Consider the following 23,327-nt stretch of genomic DNA (forward strand, 5'->3'; position numbering starts at 1 on the left):
GATATATAATATTCATATGTGTAAGTAATTTTCATCCCTTTAATAGGCAATTTACACGAAATTTGAGCTTAAAAAATAAATTACAAAAAGTACATAATCCGAAATTTAAAAAACAAAAGCATAGGTGCAAACCATCGGGGCTCGAAGTAATTTTGTATAAAATTTCAAAGCTGTAGGTGCTGGGGTCTTCTGGACGCAGGCTCGCCACAGACTTCCTTTCAGAATTTCTTTGACCTTACACTGTTAAAACTACAGGTTGCATTTGGCACCTGTCAGGGGTGAAACGCTTGTTCACCAGCGACACCCGATAGAGAGCCGAAATTGCACCCTTAGCAAGGGTGAAAAACTGGCTCCCTTCACCCAACGTGCACCGTTGGTGAAAAGATGGTACCCTAGGTGAGAAAAATGGCACCTTTATTACTTCCTATAGGGATTCCCCCCCCCCCCCGTGTTGTGTGCGTTTTTGAATACAATTGTAATTTATTTATTTTGATTTATATATACGAAGGCATTTGATCACATTTCAACTTTCGAACATAGTTTAACATTTCAACTTTCGAACATAGTTTAGAAGTGTTCATGACTTTAATTTGTCTGTTCGTGTACTAACTTTCTTATATTCACACTTGAATTGCTCAGTAATTAATATGTTGTTGACAATTTCTACTATAATCCGTACCGAAAATGAACAGGGAAGGTATTTATCAATCATTTGCCGGAACAACCAGAAATATTAGGTAACATTAAATTAGAATCATAGGAAAATAAAAGCGTTTCATAAACGTTTAAAATTTTAATCGAGCGTAACTTATCAATACTTATTATAAGATTCGATATTTGAGTATCCTTATGCGTACAAGATAAATACTAATTTAAAAGCCCTTCTTTCCAATGTCAAGTTTTCCAAAGAGACATTCGCTTCATGCAATAACGCCTGAGAAAGATACGTTAACCAAAACACGATGTGAAACTCATGAGTCAAACGCTGAGTGAGAGATTTCTTTTTACACAGTTTTTTTTCCCCTCTGCTTTTGCTGCTCTGTTCGTTTCCACTACGTAGTTATTTCATTGAGAAGAAATAGACATTGTTATATAGGCTGTTTACGTCGATGCATTTTTATTCCGGAATTAGCAATTCAATTATCAGCTGATATAAACGTTTTTATTTTTAATGTTGTTGTTGTTCAAGATAGTACTGATAGTTTTAGGTAACAGTTTTGCAGAATATAAATAGCACGATATTAATTACTTACTAAGGTAAACGGAACAATAAGCAGTTGTCAACATACTTGAATCACTTTAAATATGTTCGAAAGCTCTAAGAGTTACAATATGATCAAATGCCTTTACTTACGCGAGATCTCGAAGATTAATCCACGAAATTTTCAGTTTTGTTCTTCATTCAATGTGAAAGTACATTTCGTTGCAACTTCCTTCGTTCGCCATTCAAACTGAAGTTGTCGTTGGACGATAAGTCAGAGCGCATGAGCAAGAAGTCGCTCTCCTATTGAATGGTCTTTTAGCACTTTTGTTGACGTCGTTCACCCACTGAGGAACCAAAAGCACCCTAACGACACTTCCTAGCCTCTGTTTCACCCAGATGCACCGTTTTTTCACCCTTGGGTGAAATTCTTTACCCCTGTGGCACTCCTGGTTTTAACAGTGTACTTTGTTTTAATATAAAGAGATACTGAATTCCATCGAAGCTGAAGATTTCATAAAAACAATTTATAACGTATCTACAAAAAAATTATTTTTTATTCTGTTTACAATGGAGACTTAGAAAAAAGATGTTCGAAGTGTTTTTTTTCCCCGCAATTCTAAAAAATTCAAACAAGGCTCGCAAAACAAACCCCACAAGCAATGACGGATACGCATCGCAAGGAAAAGCGCTACACAATCATTCATTAAGAAGTGTTTTGGAAACACGAAGGACAATTTATAATGCAGCCGCAAGATTAATGAAAGACCACAGCTCCGTAAAATTAATTATTCTTCCCTTCCTTACAAACGGAAAGCAAAAGTTAAAAGATGATTGTAAAATGGCTACAGTTGTACATTGATTTTCATTACTGCTCGCCTGCGTTACGCAGCTTGTAGAAGTCGGGAACACGAAATAAAGGAGCGATATTAATAACGACTGAAGGCGATAAATCAATTAATCGTTGCGTAACATATCAATTATGGTTTTGAATTAAATTACGGCTTTCAAAAACTTCTAGAAAAACAATTAATATTCTTGCACTTAAACGTTTTAAATCATTTCGTTCTCTGCGTTTGTCACTTGAGTTGAATGGGGGGAAATGTTTCGTTGCTGTATTCATTTTCAAGCATTTAGAGATCAAAATAAATCGGCATGCTTTTTTTTACCAGAATGGTTTTTCAAATCAGTAGCTTAATTTTCTTTTTTGTCTGTTCGATCTGTAATTGATCAAGTGCGCCAACGAAATAAGACGATTAAAATTCTATTTCTTTGACTTGTTAAAACGTTTTGTAATTAAGTATATCCTTGCTGGAAAGATCATATTTTTTTGACGTTACTCGTTACATTAACAAATTAAAACGCTTCCATGATTGAAAAATTGAAACAAATTATCTACTAACAGCACTAACACTAATGCTGGAAATGCGCTCCTCTGCAGAGGTTAAACATCGGACTTGTTTCCATTTCTAGATGGTAACACGACTTCTAATATGATTCTTGACAATAATGTCATCGGCAAGTACAAGGGTTGTTGTAACTGAAGTTACCATATTTGGATCTATACGTAAAGTTCGTTCTAGTAGACGTAAATCATTGGACACCATGAAGCAAGACTAGAACTAGAGCGCACGCTAAGGTTATTTTTCAGTCGAGAGGATGAAAACCGTTTTGACCACCACTGTTTGGCGAGCGCAACGGTCTAACTACAGAGTGTCCTGAAATAGATTGACTGTTTTCAAAAATTTATAATGGGAAAACGGTGAATGATAAAAAAAAATTATCTATTATTGCTAAAAATTTATGTGGTGGGCCGTTTTTTTTTTTTTTTTTTTTTTGGTTTAATTTTAAGGGTTAGTGTTTTTAGTTCCCCCAGATTACAATTTAAGAAAGAAAATTATTTCATAAAAATTACTTCTGTTTTGGAAAAGTACGTCAGTGATTTTCGTTAAGTATTTCCTTCATGTACCTATCAGTTCGTTCTGTAACATAAATAACAAAATTTAGAAAAAAGAAAAACAGTAAAAAAAAGCTATTTTTACTTATTTCATTTTAATGTTTTTTGGTTTAAAAGTGATTGATTAAAATTTCTTTTTATACACGATTTATCTCCAATAAAAATTAGTTATTTAGCTTTTCAATAGTATCGATATCCTGTAGCGCCAGCTTATCGTTTTTTCAAGTAAAAAGTGTTAGGGGGGGTGAGGCGATAGATGTCAGGCAGCCTCTAAAGTTGAGACACGAACTTAAAAAGGTTGAGAACCACTGGTTTAGATGGATTCATACTTTAAGAACGAAAGCTTCCATACATAACAGACGTACGGAACAGGGAACCCTGCTCTGCTATGCCATCTGGGGCTTCCAGAGAACGGACCTTTCGGCCGGGGCCCCCTTACCCATAAGGGAACGAGATCTAAACCACTTACGACTCTAGACACCGTGGACCCAGGTACGGACCTGACTCCGGTGGTGCCCATTGCCTACTCACTGTTCCACTCGATAGCCATTGGGCAGATACAAATCTGCTCACACGCAAGTAAAGAGTGGTCACATAACAGACGTAGCTTTATTGAAATGTGTTCCGACGATCGTTGCTTGAGTATTAGGGCAACTATTGGATTCATAATTTAGAGATGAACGCGTACAAACAATCCGTATAAAAGGAAAACGATATTTTAAAATTAAATTCTAGCTGAGGCGCTTGTGGTTCATATGGTTATGGTCGACATTTTGTGAAAACCACTAAAATTGGTTGTAAGCTTTTTTTTTTTTTTTTTTTGTAAATATAATTATTTTAGTTTCTATATTTTTCTTTCGAAATAGCAAATGTTTTTTTTTTTTTTTCATTATTTTGTATTTTATTTATAGTGTTCATTACGAACTATAACAGGAACAAACATTAAAATAGCGTATCATCATACGATATTTTAAAATGAAATTGTAGTTGAGGCACATGTGGTTCATACGATTATGACCGACATTTTAAAAAAATCACTAAAAATTTATTGCGAGCTGTTTTTTGTAAATAAATCATTTTAGTTTTAATATTTTTCTTTCAAAATATCAAATATTTTTCCATTATTTCGTATCCCATTCTAGATTGTTCATTACTGAACTTAATAATGAATTAAAAATTCCTACCGAAGCCTAATTTTTTAACATTTTGATGAACTGATATTAATTTTATACCAAATAAAATTTTAGTTTTTATTTTGATTACAATGAAGCATGAAAAGCAATTTAAAATTTTGACATAGTAATAAAATCACTTACGGTTGCAATAACTTTTACTCCTTGATATACTATAACGCCTGAAGACGTCCTTCATTTCAAGTGCGATTCTAAACTGACATCGCTGTGACGTCATTCATTGAATGTGCCGTTACAGACTCTTTCACGTCTCCGAGGTGTCCTTAATTTTATATGCCGCTACAGTCTCGTTGACGTCCACTAAACGTCCTTCTTTTAATGCGTCATTACAGACTGACGTCTCCGAGAGGTCACTGGTTTCATACCCCGTTCGTTACAGACTCTTTGGCATCTCCAAGACGTCATTTATTTCATGTGCCGTTACAAGCTCTTTGGTGTCTCCGTGCATCTTGAATTTCACGTGGCTTTACAAACTCGTTGACGTCTACAAGACGTCACTTTTTATGCGCCGTTACACTCTTTGGCGTCTTCAAGACGTCAATCATTTCATACCCCGTTACAGAATCTTTGACGTCTCCGAGACGTCATTTATTTTATGTTTCGTTACAGGCTCTTTGGCTTCTCCGAGACATCATTCATTTCATGTGCCATTACAGGCTCTTTGACATCTTTGAATCCTCATTATTCCATCTCAACGGTTTAGCAAAAATGTGGTTTAGTTTTCCTGAACGCTTTTTAAAAATCTACTTGCAATTGAAGACGTTGATACCTGTGGTATTTTTTTTTCTTTGACAATCTACAATGTTGTAGTTTTTATAAAATGCACAACTCGGGGTATAAATGTGTACCATATCCATTTATTACTGAGAAACAGTGACGGGGAGATAGAAACACCCCCCAGGAGGCATTAGTTTTAACATAAATGCGTATTCTAACACAGTAGTTTAAGCATATGAAAGGACTGTTTTAATCGCGAAAGTTCCTTAAGGTATTTTTGACCAAAAAACCAACCCTGAAAGATATTTTGGATCAAAAACCCCTCCAGAAGGTGTTTTTGATCAAAAAACAACCTCCAGAAGATTTTTCTGACTGCGTTAGTGCTGAGAAACCAAATACCTTTTCTAAGTTCCTTAATGAATTAAGCATAATTTTCATTATACATAATTTCCTTCGTAAAAAAAAGTTTTAAAAAGAAGAAATAAGCATCTCGTTCATTTCAAATGAGCATAAATTCTAATCCTTCTAATGATCTTACAGATATGTCTCACTCTTTGAGCTTTTAGCGCACATTTAAAACAAACATAAAATTTACCTGATTACTCCTGACGCTGTTAATTGTTCTTAATGAGGATAAATCAATCAACATTCTCCAAGATAACGGCAGTTTTGCGTGAATCATCCACCTCGAAGCCTCACGTACGATTCAAGACATTAATGCGTAAAAGTTCTACGTATGAATCTATCGTTCTTAATGTTCGAATAAAATCGACCATTTGCCACACACATTTGATTCCAAAGCATCACGTCTGGAGACGTGACCCAAAGAATGCACTGGGAACTGACCTTTGACGATTGCATCTCAATTCTACCTGACGATATCTAACAATGCGATTTCGGATTCGAATGCCCATTTAAGAGCATCCCTGCCCATCTATGGGGAGAACATCAGTGACAGTAACAAACTGACAAATCACGTAGTTCTGTAATGACATAATCTCCTTCGATATGTTTTTCCCTGCCCCAACATTCGAATAAATAATAACCCCGGTAATTACTGTTGTTCGTGGAAAGCTTTCTATTGCTTTTTATTATAAGTTCTCTTGCCCTCTTTTCTCCCATCATTCTTTTTATTCCAAGTCTCGAAGTTTGGCGGTTCCTTTTGTGTCCGCCATTTTGAAGGGTCGTTCGCCAGCAGCGTTTTAGATTATAATTTAGTCATGGTCGAGACTGGGTGTTCAATAACCTGTTTAAAATTCGTTGTAAGTCCAATTCAGAAAGTGAAAGATTTGGGTTGTAGTTTTGCAAGTGATGAAAGGCGTTTTTATCTTCGGCAGAAGACGTGAGACGGCTTTGACTAAACGGACTGATTAAAAGCCGTTGTGATTGTTATCGCCTCTGCGATCAGGAAGTTAGGCAATTTTCTTCTGTAATTGCTCAATTTTATAACAGGATGCGATAGTTATGAAACACTTTAGTGGCAATGAAGCATCTCATCAGATATGAAGCTGTGAAAGCGACTGTCAAATTATTTTAAAATATCAGTGGTTGAAAGAACCAAAGTTCTTCTTATCGCATACACATTCTTCTCATCTACCAAAAATATTTTTATAAACCTTTCCTAAACCTAATTTTTCGTAAACTTATAACGTTTAAAAGTAATATTTCATTTGTTACCAGTTCATAAAATATTTCCTTATCATGAAAATTTCAGGTACTATATTTTCTAGAAATTCATATTTCAATGGGGATGTTTCCTTCAGTCAAAAGTACTACTTTTAGTTTCTGATATTCACAGAACGAGCAAAAAAAAAAAAATAATAATTTAAAAATAAATTAAAATAAATAAATAAATAAATGACATGGAACCGTAAAAAAACGTTTTATTTTCCTAACAGTTATTTTATATCTAATTTGTTTAAATGTTCAATTTTGGAAATAAGACATGGTCTTTATGACATCACAAGTGATGTACTTTCGCGCGCTACTCCATTGGCGCACTAAATGTTTACGTTTTGCTGTCATCCGTGCTGCCAGGTTATGATAATTTGTGCTGTGTGCTAATGGCCTCAGTGAATGACATTTCATCACTTGTGATGTCATGTGCAGAAGCGTAAAAAATGAATTTAAATCTGCGCACCGATTAAAATAATTGTTAAAAAAATTTAACTTTGTCAAATTATTTAAAAAGTTGTTAAATCCTTTGTTTTTAAACATGCTCCTTCAGAAAAAAAAACTGTTTAAATTTCGGAAACAATTTTCATTATAACTTAAACAGTTTATCTAAAATGTAGTTTTTTTCAAAATAATACAAGTTTCCCCTACGTTTTTTTATAAAAATAATTATTCCTCAAAGTATTTCGCCTCATCTGATTCGATGTAATAAATTTAAACTCCGATATATTTTTAATATTGTAATTTTACTTTTGCGTCTATTTTTCCCAAGTTTTGAAATAGTTGTTTTTGAAAATTCCGCAAATGCACAACTTCTTGAACTTTTCTTTTTTATTGTTCTATGTTCAATAAAATTTTTTGCAACCAAACAAGTTTTCCTTTTTATTTTAATTTTTTAATCATATTTTAAAATTACGTAGTGTAAGTTATCTATAACTCACTTAATAACAGTTTTAAAAAGCATATCCTTATTTCTTTCCATAAAAAAAGCACCTCCTTTTTGTCGAACCGAAATTTCTTTCCTCCTACTTTTCAGTTTCAACCTTACTTTTTAATATCTTTAGAGGGAGAGGAAATTTTAAATGTCGGCAAAAGGTAGGATTGACCTATTTTGTGTAATGTTTTACTTCTTTTTTTTTTTTTTTTTTAATTCCAAAATGTGTAATTATTTCTATCACAATATATTTCTTCGTTCACTGTATTACTTGCCCTATTAGCATTTGAAAGTTTTTTTTATCAAAAGTGTAGTTGCATTTGGGTTTTAATGAAAGACAAATCTTCTATTTACTTAAAATTATCGTGGCATAAATAATAAATTTCTGAGGGACATGAAGGTTTTTTTAATATAAGTATTTTCCTAATACTACTTAGCTTTTCCCTTCCATTTTCTTCAAATGTCATCTGTGAACAGTGATAGCTAAGTAAAATTGTTCCTCAGACTGTATAATATTCTTTCGATACAAACAGTTTTCTAATTTCTTGATCGCTCGTTAAATGTCGAAGATAAATGTTTGAATCATACGTAAATTCCTATGTATATTCCTTTCGTTAACTTACGTTCGAATAGTTTGGTCATTCAATGATTTATTCAAATAGAAGAAAATTTCATGCAAATGTAACTCTCCGTGAAGTGCATTTTTTTCCTTTGTCCTTTGATTATGTTTTGATTAGATCTCGAAGATTTTTACCTATTGGCATCAACTTCTATTAATTAAGAAAAGTTATTGTTACTACTATAATGTAATGATAGCTTTGACGTTGATTTCGTCATTACTTTTCATAATTTTCAGCAATGTTTTCAGAGGTTTAAAAATTTACGTATAAAAATAATTACAATAATTACTCATGTTTACATTACATTTATTATGTAATATTACATTTATTATTAAATAAATCGTTAGAAATATCTTGCAATTATCTAATGTAACAGCCCTCTAATACCTTAATAACAAAGTATTTTGCAATAAATAAATAAATATTTAAAAATAATTAAATAAGTAAAAGATTCTCACCGATCCGTGAAATTTTAATTTTCTCCAGTCCGTGGGGCAAAAGGGGTTGAGAAAAGCTGTTTTAAACTTTTTTTTTAAGGTATCAAATCTACCTTCCACAAATATTTTTTGAATTATAAACTTTTTGATGGTCAAGTTTTGTTTTAAAAATGCAATAATTTAAAGTACATATCGAGAATTTGGGGGGACTTACTACATTTGAAACTTTTTGGAAAACTTAACCCAATTAACGCTCGCTCTCACATTAAAATGTATCCCGTTCACGATGCATACGAGCTCTTAAATAAATTGTTCATACTGTTGTTGGATGACTTTTGCATATTCATTTCGGAAAATATAATAAAATGCATTTTCAAGGACTTCAATGTTCAAATAGTTGGGAATAATACGATTTTCACTTGATTAAAACAAGACACTCTCAAAGTACACTGTAAAAAACACTTGAAAAATAATGGACAGCTAATGTTCCTACTCTCTGCCAGAAGCATATCTGGCAACTAACAGCAAAGTTTCCCACTAAAAGTTGGTACCCACCCTAAAATTAACCTGGAGCCTTTCTGAAGAATTCAGAAATCTTCCTAATAAAAGACGGTCATGTTTCTCAGAGACAACTTAGGTGTAATTATAAAAAGTGCTTGACGCCTTCCTGATTTACCAGGAATGCTACTGAAACACATATGGTCGAAGCTAAAGCAAAATTGCAAGCATCCACTGATCAAAATTTTGCCAGCAATTCTTGCAAAGCTGCAAGATCCAGATACTGCATTTCGCCCTGCTTAGTCAATCTGGATGGGAAATAATTCAGTTGAAGGCGAAGAATGTAATAAAGAAACTGATTCATTTTCAGACTGATAGCTAAAAATATTTTTCACTACAGTGAGAAGCACATGCATTCATACCACTTATAGTGATTCAAGAAGCTGTTTCGCAAATATATTTGTTTTTCCCAGAAAACTGGTGGAAACCCGCGAAATTCGGCAACGTTGCCCGGAAATGATCTGTGACGGCTCAAATTTTTCTTGAAGTGTATTGTAATGTATTTTATTCTTACAGACTGAGCATTTAATTAGTTACATAATTTTAAGAAACATTAACTTTGAGCCAAGTGTAACACCAAACAAAACAACATATTACGAACGAAATTTCGGTACACAAATTTTGAAGTGATAAGGAACACTTTTTTAATGCTAGAAAATAAATAAATAAAATTGAGTAAGTATAAAGACATTAATACACTTAACCATTAGCATGCTATAACCACGTTTGTATAATTGAATTCTGTGTACAAGGGTTTATAAAATGGTATTTTTAAATAATACACTTCTCCTTCGATCTCCCACTAATATTTTTCCAGCACAGTGCAAATCAGGTGCGATAAACAATATGGAATGTGTAATAAAGAGCTTCATAGCTATAACTTATACACGTAAGTTGTAACTATGAAGCTCTTCATTACATAGGATAATGTACGCATACATGTAAATATATTTATATAACTTTTAATGCAATAGTACACACACACTAAAACTCAAAAAATAAAGAAAAAAATCTCTTGAATAGTAAAATTGTATTTAAAATATGTTCTTCTTCAGGCAGAATTTTGATAAAGATTTTCTAGATTATAAATTTGAACGAATTTTGGGGAACTTAACTTTTGCGTATATCCTGACACATCTACACATGAAAAAGTTGTCAAGATGTGAAAATATTTGAAAATTTCTTTACAAGTGGAAATTTTCACATCTTGCATACTTATCGCCAACTTTTACACATTCTTTTTTTTTTATTCAAGCAATAGGACATTCTTAAAACCATCTCAAATTTCGTTATTTAAAAAAAAAATCTTTCTATTGACATTCAATCAAACGCGACATTATTGTAATGCAAATTTTGCGCATTTCGATTGCATTAAAATTAAATTTAAGTGTCACGGTCATGGGCGTACTTCTTCAAAAGTGTGAAATCAAGGCCAAATAACTCGATTAACATGTAAGTCACATTTTAACTGTGTTCATTTCTTTAAAAATAAAAAGCCCGGTAAATATCGTTTTCGTCTTATTTCCATTTCCAAATCTCTAAGGCGGTCTGTCTTTCCCTACCGTTGCTACACTGAATGTTGAAATAATAACCCATCTGTTGTCGGCATCTCAAAAGGAAGATAACTGCCTCTAATTCCAGGCTATAGTCTTTGAAAGGGTGTTAAGTCGTTAGTGAAATCATCACCAGGTGCTGGGCTTTTTTATTACTTATGATGTGCTATAATTTAATTCCGACGGCATACGAAAGGGAAAAAAAATCGAAACAACGAAAAGAAACAAAAATAAAAAAAATGGCAGTTCGAATCACAACCATAACTACATACCCTGAGGTTCGTGATCTTGCAAGCAGTTGCAATTTTATTCGGTCCTTTTAATTGGTATGCGTGACAAAGCGTTGATGATAGTTTTTCGCTACAAGGGGGCGATCTTACTCAGCATAATAAACGACTACTATGTTATAATTTACAAGCGTTTCTTTCATCTCGTGCATACATTGGATAACATTTCGATGGGATAGTATTTGCATATGTTTGATCGCTTTCAATCAAAGAAATAAAAGAAAAGTCTACATTCTACAGGCAATGCTACAAAATAACATTTTCCCCTAACTTTGGCCTCAGTCTGTGGTCTTGTGATGGGTATTCTCCGTAGTGCTACCTATGACGTACGGCAATCAGCGCCTGATTTCCTCATGGGTATGTGAGTCATGTGTCCAGGGCCAACAGTCGAAAGGGTTTCCAAAAGTTGAAATTTTTACTCGCTACCTTTGTTTTTTCGTTTCTTGAAAAAGTTTAAGAAATCAAAAAATATAAGGTACATGTGCCAATACGACCAACCTAAGGTTTAGGGTTTAACGTATCGCTCATTTATGCCAATTGGCTTCAATTTTCGTACTTACATAAAATGACTCATAAAAATAAGAAAAAAAAATAATTCCTTGTAAAATTTTAAGTTTAAATTATGTTTATCAGCAGTTTAAAAAAATGGCAAAATTAGGCCTCATTAGGAACAAGGGTCTGTAATAAGGGCAACCCTGAAGAAACGCCACAAAAAACACCTAATCAGGATTCGAAAATATCTAGAAATTTTCGAAAAAGTCGAAAATATCCGATATAATGATACAAATCGAATATTTTGATACATATCCCATATTTTCAATCAGCACGAACTAAAGTATTCAAAATAGTATATGCATCTTAAAATCACTCTTTATTTTCTTATATTATTTTTACAAAATGTAGACATAAAATTAAGGTTTAGTTCATTATTTATATCTAATATTTCATTTTACATTTTTATCCATTTTAATGGAGTTAATTTAGGATTAGCTGTTGCACTCATTTTTCTTCTGTTATCTTCACGCAGTTATATGATTTAGAAATAAAAAATGTGCTTTCGTCTATTGCACAGTCTTAAGACATTTTCTTTTTTTCTGACCAATATTTAATATTTAACTAGGCACTTTAAATATGAATTAAAACTGTTATTTCTACTAATTTTATGAATATAAAATGAAAAAAGAACATTAAATTACTTTGTTACATTAATAATGTATTAAGACATCTTTTTAATTATTTTTAATGATAAATGAACAATATTACTGTGATTAATATAATTTTATGTTGAAAATACCGTAGTTGAAAAAATAAATATTGAAAATATCAAAATATCATGACAATTTCACAATAAATATCCGATATATATCGTGATCATGATATATATCGACTGATACATACCGGCGAACCCTGCATCAAACTAAAAAAAACTTCGGAAATTATTTACTCTCACTATAAAAACATAGTAAACCACACATGATAAACTCAACAATATCAGCAAAAATTCCATATTCACTTCAATGGAATGGAGAAAAATAAATCGTCGCATTGGGATTTTTATTTTCTGAATTTATTATTTTATTTTGTTAAATTTTATTTTTTTTTAATTTTCTTTTTTGTCATTCCTGCGCGCAGTTCGTGCACATACATATGCGCAGCATATTCTCTACCTGACCCATATGTGCCTCAATAAGGACGCCAGAGGCCTACCAATACCAATCATTACCTTACTGGACTACAGGCTACTTTTCTAGGATTGTCAAATCACAGGGAAAATGGTGGTATACAGCGACAATTTTCTTTTTGAATTCGTTAACTACATGAATAAAGCTTTCGTGAACAAATAACAACCTGTGCTTGATTAGTAAATTGCAGTGCTTTATTAGTAAACTGCACATATCTTTTAAGTGTAAGTGTGTCTGATTTTATTATTTTTAGTATCTGAGTTGAAGAACGTAATAAACTCAAAATAAGTGTTATTGTGTATTCTGTTGTCAGTGGAGGGTACAAAGGAAGGAATACTTTATGAATAAAATGTAAACGGTTTTAGTAGACTTTTCAACCCAGTAACTATCTTTCAAAGTAAATATTTGAACTATTACTTATTTTAACTATGACATTAATTTGTAACGTTTATGTCCTATTATGTGCATTATTTCTGGCCGATTAAGTGCTTTTTATTAACACCTTAGCAGTTTCAGAATATTTTGAACCCAAAACAGTTGGTTCATTTGGGGGGGGGGGGCATGCTGAAGAATATGTTCCCTCCCCCCAAATGGTAGTCTGTATCCACCCGTGGCTGTTGTAATGCGTCAATCCTTGCTTACCATTAGTAATTTATTCAAATATATTTGGTTGAACATTCATGCATCAAAAATTATTAATTGAATGTTATAATAGGCAAATTGTCAGATTTGATGGTTCATCTTCAAGGTTAAGTGCTTCCATTCTTTGTTAAACAGTGTAACTAGAATATTTTTAAAAGAAAAAAGAAAAAAAAAATCATCTTTCGTAATGAGGAAGTTAGTGCTTCAGTATTTTTTTAATGCTATCTCTTTTGCATTAGCATTAAATTTCTCACCCTTTAAATTTGTTAAATTTGTATGGATTTATGTAACAAACAGGTTTATATCTATTTAAAAGTTTCATATTTCCGTTTTACGAGTCCCAAACTTTACCAACAGCAAAAGAAACTGGAAGACTTTATAATAATAAAAAAAATATCTTGTATTTTTACACGACCATTAAAATATGTGATTTATAATTTATTTTTTGCTTGGAACCAAAATGTCGAATAGGTCGGACTGTTTAAAAGATTCGCAACCGAAAGACTTTTCACCGTTGCCGCATAAAATATGTACAATTGAACATTCAGAATCTTGTTTCGGTTAAATTACTTGATTCCAGAATTTTTACTGTGCTATTCTTTCTGGGCTGTCCCATTCAATATGAAACTCCGCGTACCGGAGCAGGGTGTTCCGGTTTAACTTGCAAGACCTCAATTTTCGTAACCGTTAGTCCTAGATGCATACTTCCAGTAGCAAAATTGTTCAAAATCAGATGCAGAGTTAAGATATTGAAAGTTTAAATCGAAAATAAAAATTATACGGGCCTTAGGTCCCATAACTTATATTTAGGGAAATAATCTCCATTAAAAAATATTACTAATACAAAAAACTTAACATTTGGGCGACCAAAACTCAAGGAATTATTCCAGTTTAAAGTTTTGAGGAACCATACAGAAGATGAGATTGGAACTTATCGCCCTTTCAGAAGAATGACAGGTTGTTGAATTAAAAAAACGAAGAATTTATATATTTCATTGCTATTCAAAAACAAATGCAACTGCTATGCCTTGATACTCAAAAATACACTGCAAAAGCTCGAAAAATTTGAAAAACCACTCTATACACACATATAATTTTAAACCCTTGTTAATTGCTATATTTTCTCCCAAAAGGTGTTATTGACAGCGAGTGTAAAATGGTGTAAATCACAAAACGCTGCGTTTCATATCTCGGTGAATATTGGTCGTCGGCGCATCAGCTTGAGTTTAGCCGTTTCGGATCGGATTTTTCATTGCTGCGGAGCTAGGGTTACCAGAGTAAACTTTCGGATTTTGCCAAACTGACCAATGATAATATTTTATTTAATAAACAATTCACGTGCCACTAATAATTACTTGCAGTGAAAAATCTCCAAACGCGATAATTTTCCAGAAAAGACAACCACAAGAACACGCGCTCCTATCCAAAATGGCTGATCTTAAGCTGATGCGTCGGCTCGTATATATATAGGGGCCTTAGGTCGTACTAATGCCAAACTATTTGAGATGGAATTATTTTTCAGGGGAGATTATTTCCCTGAATATACGTAAGTTAGGGGACCTAAATCCCGTATAAAAAGTTAAATTTTGTATTTTTTGACTCATTTTCATTTTTGCTTCAAACTTTCATTATCTCTGAATCTCGATCGATTCTGAGAAGTTTTAAGGTAATAATTTTAAGTTATAGGGCATATTTACTCTCTGGATCTGGATAAGAATGAACAGTCTATGATTGATTGTTTGGTAGATTTTTCGGGAATATCTATCAAAGAAACCGTCTTTGATCATACTAGATATAGTGACTGTAAGAAAATTCTGAAACGCCACAGATTATTTCTGGCGAAGTTCCGTGATTTTACAGGTTTCCACATTTTTTATAAAAATCAAGCAGTTTTGCAAAAGGTTTTCTGAATTTCTACAAGTTTCATGGACGCAGGAGCATTGCTGTGAAAAACTTTTTTTATCCACCAGTGACAAAATAGAGGGGAATGTGGAGCAAAGTGAAATAGTTATGATGACTGAGCTCTTTCAAAGGGAACAAATTGAAAATTTGTTTTGAAAATTGCAGTAAAGAAAAAATATTATATTTTATAATAAAACTTGCATTGGAACATTGTTTTTTTTTTTTTTTTTTTTGGCAGTAAAATTTAGCCTTCAAAAACAAGTGGAAATTTTTCACTTTTTTTGTATGAAGCAAAGTGAAAAAAAAATTATTTTCTATTCGATTGTGAAAAATATTTTTGAACAGAATAATGAACAAATAAAAGGATAAATTAACAAATAAAAAGATAATGAAACAATAAACTAATAAATTAATTTATTTATTAATTAATACATTAGGAAAAATAAATGAGTGAATAAAATAGTAAATTAATAAGAAAATAAATGAAAAAAATGAATTAATAAGTGAATTATTAAATGAAGTAATGTAAATAAATTAGTTAATAAATGAATACGCAAGTGATTTAGTAAATGATTGAATGAGTAAACGAAATGAATTATTTCTCTTTGCCCCGCATGCACTTGACTAATTATGAGAAATATTAAAAATACAGATAAGCTAATGAAATAAATACTGTACCAAGTTTTGGAAAGTACTAATTAATATTTTAAAATGTTATTACAAGAACTTTATGATTTGATAAATATTAAAATAGTTTTTGACTTCCAACAAAATATTACAATTTGAGTATCAATTTTTGAAAATTGCTTGTATTACCATATTCTTAGATTTTCAGAGGTAATTATTTCTTGACTGGAATAGATTACAAAAAATACTATTTACTTAAAATATCAATAGGTATTTGGCACTTAAACCGGAGTAAATATTTCACCATTTCACTTTGCCCCACATTTTTATTAAGTCCATATTTATGCTACGCTTTTATTATGTGCTTCACCTTCAGCTAAGCTACTGTCCGTCCAGATTGGCTGAGCCCCAAATGAGGGTAAAATGCAGTGTCTGGATACTGTAGCTTTTTAAGAATTGCTGGCAGGTAAGTTTTTCGGTAATTGCTTGCAATTCTGCCTTAGCCTCGACAATATTTACTTAAATACTTTAGGTGCTTTCCTGGTAAATCAGTATAGCACCAAGTTATTATTAAGTTCCTTGGGCAGAGGCTTAAATTCCGGGTCTATTTCTCAATTTGAGTGAAGATGTCCTTGAAAAAGTTAATTAATTGAGGTAGTTTAAATTTCTTTTACAAGCTGAACAGATCAATGAAAGATGTCGGTAATTGCGGTTAACTTCGGAAAAAATTAATTTTGAATAAACGTCCATCCACAATGAGCGAGACAATGAGAAATGTTGAAGCTAATTGCAAACGATTTTTTGATAAATTGGAATGAAATCGATCATTGTTTCACAGGAATTTTTTTCGCACCATAATAACTGCCCCAAAAATTTTAATTAAAGGTTAAGCAACAAAACAACCACTTCTTTTAACCACAGAAAGATATGTTTTGCCACTTTATCATTAAACACATCCTTTACGTTCCATTCCACGAAAAAGCCCACACACCTTACTCCCCGTACTCCAAATTCACCACCTGCACATATCTTTCTTATGCCAATGAAACCATACTGCGTGCATTTATATATAATACTCCATAACAAACCGCTTCAGCCTTTCCTATACGGCATAAGAAAAGAATAAAAAAAGCGAAGGGGAAAAGCACTTCGACTTGTGCCGCCATATTAAATTACAAGTCGCGGCACTGGATAGGTCCTGACCCCTGGCGGTAACTTTCACACCTCCCTGTGTAATTTAAATCCATTAAACGGCCATGGATTGCCGCATCTACCCTTCGTGATGGATAGAAGAGATTCTGAGAGCGGTGGGCAGGGTTCGGGAGTGTTAAACAGTTGAAGCGAATGTAAAGATGAGTCGGTACCTTTTCTTTTGTTTTTTTCTTCACTGTTCCAGCTTTTCTTGCAAGGCGGCTTTGACGTCGAGGTTACGTCGGTATTTCCAAAGGATTTTAATGATCGCAAATTTCACTTTTAAATTAATTGTCCACTGATAAAGAATGTTCCGCCGAAGAAAAGGAATCAGTCGTGTGCGGGAAAAATTATGGAATTAAAGTCTTGTTTTCTTTTATTCTTGCTCTGTGTTGTTCCTTTGTACGTGCTCAGCTAAAGCTAGGGGAGAGAATTGTACCTTGGGACATTTTTCATATTTTAATTTTTTAACGTCAATTATTTAAATCAATATTTAAAACATAAAAGTCGCATTAAAATTCCCCAACATCTCCAATATTTTCAGTAAGTAGCACGAAACTACAGTCCTTGGCTGGAATGACTGTGTTGACGTTGTCTTTCATGTATCTCCAATATATTTTTTAAAATTCAGACAGTTTGAAAATAAAATATTGCTAGCCATTTAAAGTAAGAGTTCCGAACTTAGCTAAGGTGCAACATGCTATTGTACCTAAGGACATATCCTATTGTACCATGGGAAACTCTTCATGATTCAGTAGCCATGTTCTTGAAGCAATTTTGCACCAAAAAATAAAACACAAAACTAATTTTTTCATGGTTATGAATTAAATCATGAATAGTGAATTATGAATGAATGAATTATTATCTTAATGTGTTTAAAAGACCACGTCAGATTAGAACATTTTTCCATGTCCCTAAGCATATGTTAAATATTACGAACCATGCATATGTTGTACCTTGGGACGTGTCCTAAGGAACAATACGTTTTGTTATCCCAAGGTGCAATCACCTCAGGGTTTAAGAAAAACCAAAATGGTGGTTAATCTAGATGCACTATTATTATTTTCTCATAATCAAAATATTTAAAGTACACTGTTAAAAATTTTCCGGAAAATTTACGGTAATTGTTACTGGCATCCATGTTGCCAGTAACTATTACCGTAAAAATCAAATGTTACTGTAAAATTTTACGGTTTCCTCGGTAGGCCACAGCAACCAGTTGGCGCTGGGATCGCTTATTTCTCCGGTATAAATTACCGTAAAAATCAGCGATGCGTCGGCGATGCAATTTTACAGTAACAATTACCAGAAAATCTTCCTGAATTTTTAACAGTGTATACTTCTCTTTTATAACAAAATAAAATTCAGCTGATTAGTTTTACAAATAGGAATGCAGAAAATGAAATAAAAATGAAGAACATTTTTACTTTGAGGAGTCATGAAATGTTCTTTCTCTCATTAATTTAACTCATTTGATGCTGATTCAGTTTTGTGTCATTTAGTGATAAAGGTTACTAATAGAAGTTACAAAAAACATGACTGCAAAAAAAAAATTCTTAGAAATTATCAATGCCCCAGGGTACAATACTCTCCTCTACATTTAGAAGTGGTGATAAGGGATATCTGTCCTCATGTTGGAAATTTGAAATGAGCAATTTCTGCAACTGATCTCTAAATTTTAAATACTTAATATCTATTAAATGACTTGTGCACACGGGTAACCAGATGGGAGGTTAAAGGGAGGTTACTGCGACCTTCCGAAAGCGGTTCGGGAATTTTTGTTGTACGATTCGGCAAATTTGTAGACAATATTGCAAAACTGCATCTTTTAATGATGCTTGAGTCGTTTCTCCGTAGATGTAGGTATGTTTCGCCTGCTTGTATTTTATAATTTTGTAAAATTGGGAATTTATTTGGTAAACTGGGAAATTCTACTGCAATGGTACTTGTCTCGACAGTGGAGAGACGAGTCTGATGAACGATAGAGTGTAATAGATAAACAAGGTACACACCGATATGGATCATTCTCCAGAAAACATAACTTTTGAACGCAAATATTTTTCAATTTCGAAACCTTTTGTTTTCTTTTTTTTTTCATTCTTTCATGAAAGTGATACCTACTAGAAGTAACCATAAACAATGGCTCAGCTAAGTTCCAATTATTTTACTTATAAATAAGAAAAATAAAAAATGCCTTGTTCACGAAAATAAAAAAAGAAGAAAACTTTTAATATTTAAAAATCGAGGCTAATTTAATATCAAAGTAGTAATTTTGTTAATTGTGAAAACAATCAGCTATTTTAATGATTACTGGGAATATAATATTAAGCCCTCTTAATTAAAGTACGGCTTAATTACTAGGTGCAAATGTATGTTAAAAATCCACTATAATATTAAAATCTGTTCGCGTCCGTCTGTCTGTCTGTCTGTCTGAAGATCGATCTTATCGAGAACCACTGGGAATCGAGAGTCAAACGAGCTACCGATCAATTCGAAATTTTCCAAAGAAAAAACAATAGGACCAATCTCATAATTGTACGACTTTAATTAGCGGAGATATTAATTAAAACGTTAATTAACATAACGTTATTCAGGAATTTTTATTTCTTTCCTGTTGCCATTTTGCATATGGGTGAGAAAATAAAATTCAAAAAATTGTTTTAAAAAAGATTTTTTTGGCTGCTGTCCAAATCTTAAAACAACGTTTCCATCTAGAATTTCATTTTAAATTAGTTTAAAATTGGTTGCTCTATTCAGACATAGCCTTTATTTTATCGTCTGTTCTTTTTTTATTGTTTTTTTCATTCAACGTTCTTAACTCTTTTCAGAATATGAAAAATGTTTCTTTAGTAATCTTTATTGATTGTAGTGTAAGTTTATCATTCACCGGCTTCATATTTTGGTACATTTAGGATGTGCGACTAATTATGTTTATTTTGTTGGACTTTTTCCGTCACATGGGTGAGTTTTCGAATTGTAATAAATCTCTTTTTCCTTCCTGTTTCGATTTTTGCAATACAGTTTGTATCGTTTAAAGAACACGTTAAATTAAGATTGTTTGGATTTCTTTAAGTGAAACAGAGTTGAACAAAAAAGATTGTTTTTAAGGATTTTAACTAAAGCTTAATTGGAATCTGATGACTTGATATTAAATTAATGCTTATTGGTATTTAATAAGTCTTGGTGCTTTAGTTTCACGTAATCAACAAAAAAGTGTGTATCATTTTATGTAAAAAGCTGATTGTAATTGTACATAAATATTTCAGACATATTCTATCAGATTTAATTCAGTTTAAAGTGAGCACATATTATAGTTGAGAATGCATATATTTTCACCTTTTGTGCTAATTGAAAATACTCATAACTTGTATTATTGATAAATATGATTAACGTTAAGGAGGTTTTTGCCAAAAATATGCTCTACTGGTGTTTTGCAAACCTTGCAATACGCGTAATTATTTACTCCTTAGCACTTTAGAAACTGATGTCAGAATAATACAAAAACATCAATTGAACAGCTCTTTCATTTTTTAAGTAGCCCGTGCAACGCCGGGCACGCAGGCTGGTAGTATTTAGAAAATTTGTGGATATACTGGCAATTTATAGTTCTGGTAGAATGCCTATTATTGATGTATTCCCCCCCCCCCCCCATCATTTATTTTCACCTCAGAAATAATGACATTGAGTCAGTCAGTTGTCTGTCACGGAGGTGAGGAATTTTCCATTAATATAGATCTAACAGATACATTTTTCAGGGAATTTTTTTTCCGTTGCTATAATCAGCACATGTTAAGCATATGAAAACATGTTCACTTCTTTTTTTACATTAATTTATATCGCTGAAATTCTAGTTCACGGAGGTGAGAAGTCAGAATACCCACACTAAGTTTTAAAAGTAAAATCTATGTTCTTGTTTTTCGAAAAAAATCTCACAACTTCTTTATTGCTGGTAAATAAACAAGGAGACTCCCTTGTATCATGGAAAATAAAATTTGATGTCATTACTGCCACGTGTTAATGAGGAATGGCATTTTTTTTTCAGGTAACGGAGGTGAGAATTTATTGTGTGACATGACCCCTTGTCCTACTAAAACGAATTAAAACACAATATTAAAAAATTAAATATACTTAAACAATTAGTATTTCAGATACTTGTGAACGGAAGAATAAATAAATAAGTATATACTTTTAATTAAACAAGTTATTAAGCTACAAAAACAGTCACACAAGGTGTGTGACATGCCATGGAGGTGAGAATTCACATGTTGTGAACCAAAATTTTCTAAAATAAAAAATATTATTAAAAAATTATTGGCAGATTTAAATAGATATATTTTTGATGAAATTAAAAATCATTGTTAAATGAATTGTTCCCTAAAGTTTTTACTGTAAAAGCCATGTGACAGAAAAGTTACACTTTTTGAAGAATTACCCATATACATACGCTGCACCTGCACAACTGTGCCCGTGCTATAAAATTAATGAGAAAAAAGCTCTTTAACCGAACGTAAATTTCCTTTCCCACTCCAAAATAATAATTTAAAAAAAGAAACAATACGATTCGTTCTTTAAAATGTGCAAGCATTACATAATTTATTTAAACTCTGAGCGTATTTCATAAAGTTATAAAAAATTCCTACTATAATGAAAACAACTATCCGTCAAAACTCTCTCTCATGAAGAAAAAAAGCAACTGATTTAAATTGGCTTTAAAATTAATCAAAACCACCGAGTTGTTAAAGTTAAAAACTTAAAATAATAACTTGCAACTATCCAACCCGAAAGAAATTGTGAATAAAAAAAGCAATAAATAAAAAATGTCACTGAGTTATGATTTATCGTCTAAAATTAATTATAATAAATAAAAGAAATTCAATAAAAATAAACACTATTTTTACATGCAAAGAAAGAAGACGATAATATTTAACTCGTGCGAAATAGTTTAATTAGCCAAGCAGCGGAAGATCACATGGCTCGCTATCTACCAATCGCAAAGACATTAGATTTTCTACAAACGTCAGGCATTGCGCAAAGTGATGAGAGTAAGCAACCTTAAGTGTTCATTGAGAATCATTTGAAAATCCCTTTGCCCAAAAAATAAAGAATTTAATTGAAATACTTTGTACAATTAGAGCAAAATGAAAATCCGTGCCTACCCTGAAAAAAAAAGAATTTAACTGGATTATGTGAAAAATCTTTAAAATACACAACCGTAGTTTATTATTGATCAGCTGAAAGTATATTTCTACCAAAAGGAATCACAGCTTTTATTTACTACTAGCCGCCTTCGGTGACCGTTTCTACCCCTCCGATCAAGACTTATGAAATAAGACTAAAGGCTTACTCTTATGTCTAGTACCAATCATAGAGCGTCTTCAAATGAGTAATATTTTCATCGTTTTTTACTTACGCCATAACAGATTTTCGTACTCTCATCTAAGATACTTTTCGCTTTGAACACAAAAACATATTAAAAGCCTCCTTACTCACTGCAAAGCGGAAAAAAACGTTACTTAATAACTTGATTTGAAAAAAGCTTTAAAGAATCAGACGAAAAGCCAAAATAATATTTACACTGGACTGGACTATTGACAGGGAGTTGAAATGAAACTTTAAATAACGATTTGTACTGAGAAAAGACTTGGGAAAATCGAACTAAAAAGCTTGTAACTCGGATTTACTTTAATTTAGAAATGTCGAACAAATTATATCTCCTGTAGAAAAATTAGCGTTTTCAATTGACATATGACATAATTATTTATGTGGGTGTTTCTTCAGCCCCATATAAGGAGTTTTATGAGAAAATTGTGTCTTAAACTGGAATAAAAAACGAACTGCTTATAAAATTATTTTCCGAACCATTCTGTAAGCCTTCCCAATATTAACAAACTGAAATTTTCTACGAAATCTGCCGGGTAGTTACAGAGTTTTGCAGTGGCATACAACATACAAATATTTGTACATACCAACATTTCTCCAAACCGAAAAACCTATGTTTAATTCACTAAAAGCGCGAAAAATTCGAAGTCTGTCGTCATTGTTGAAACGAAGTAAATGCAAGCGAAATTCATTTAAATATCTTCAAAAATGCATAACTTTGTAATAAAAACGGTTAACAGCGAATACAAAATACGAAAACGAAAATTTTTAAT

This window comes from Uloborus diversus, chromosome 4 (assembly GCF_026930045.1).
Source record: "Uloborus diversus isolate 005 chromosome 4, Udiv.v.3.1, whole genome shotgun sequence".
In the NCBI taxonomy this organism is placed as follows: domain Eukaryota; kingdom Metazoa; phylum Arthropoda; class Arachnida; order Araneae; family Uloboridae; genus Uloborus; species Uloborus diversus.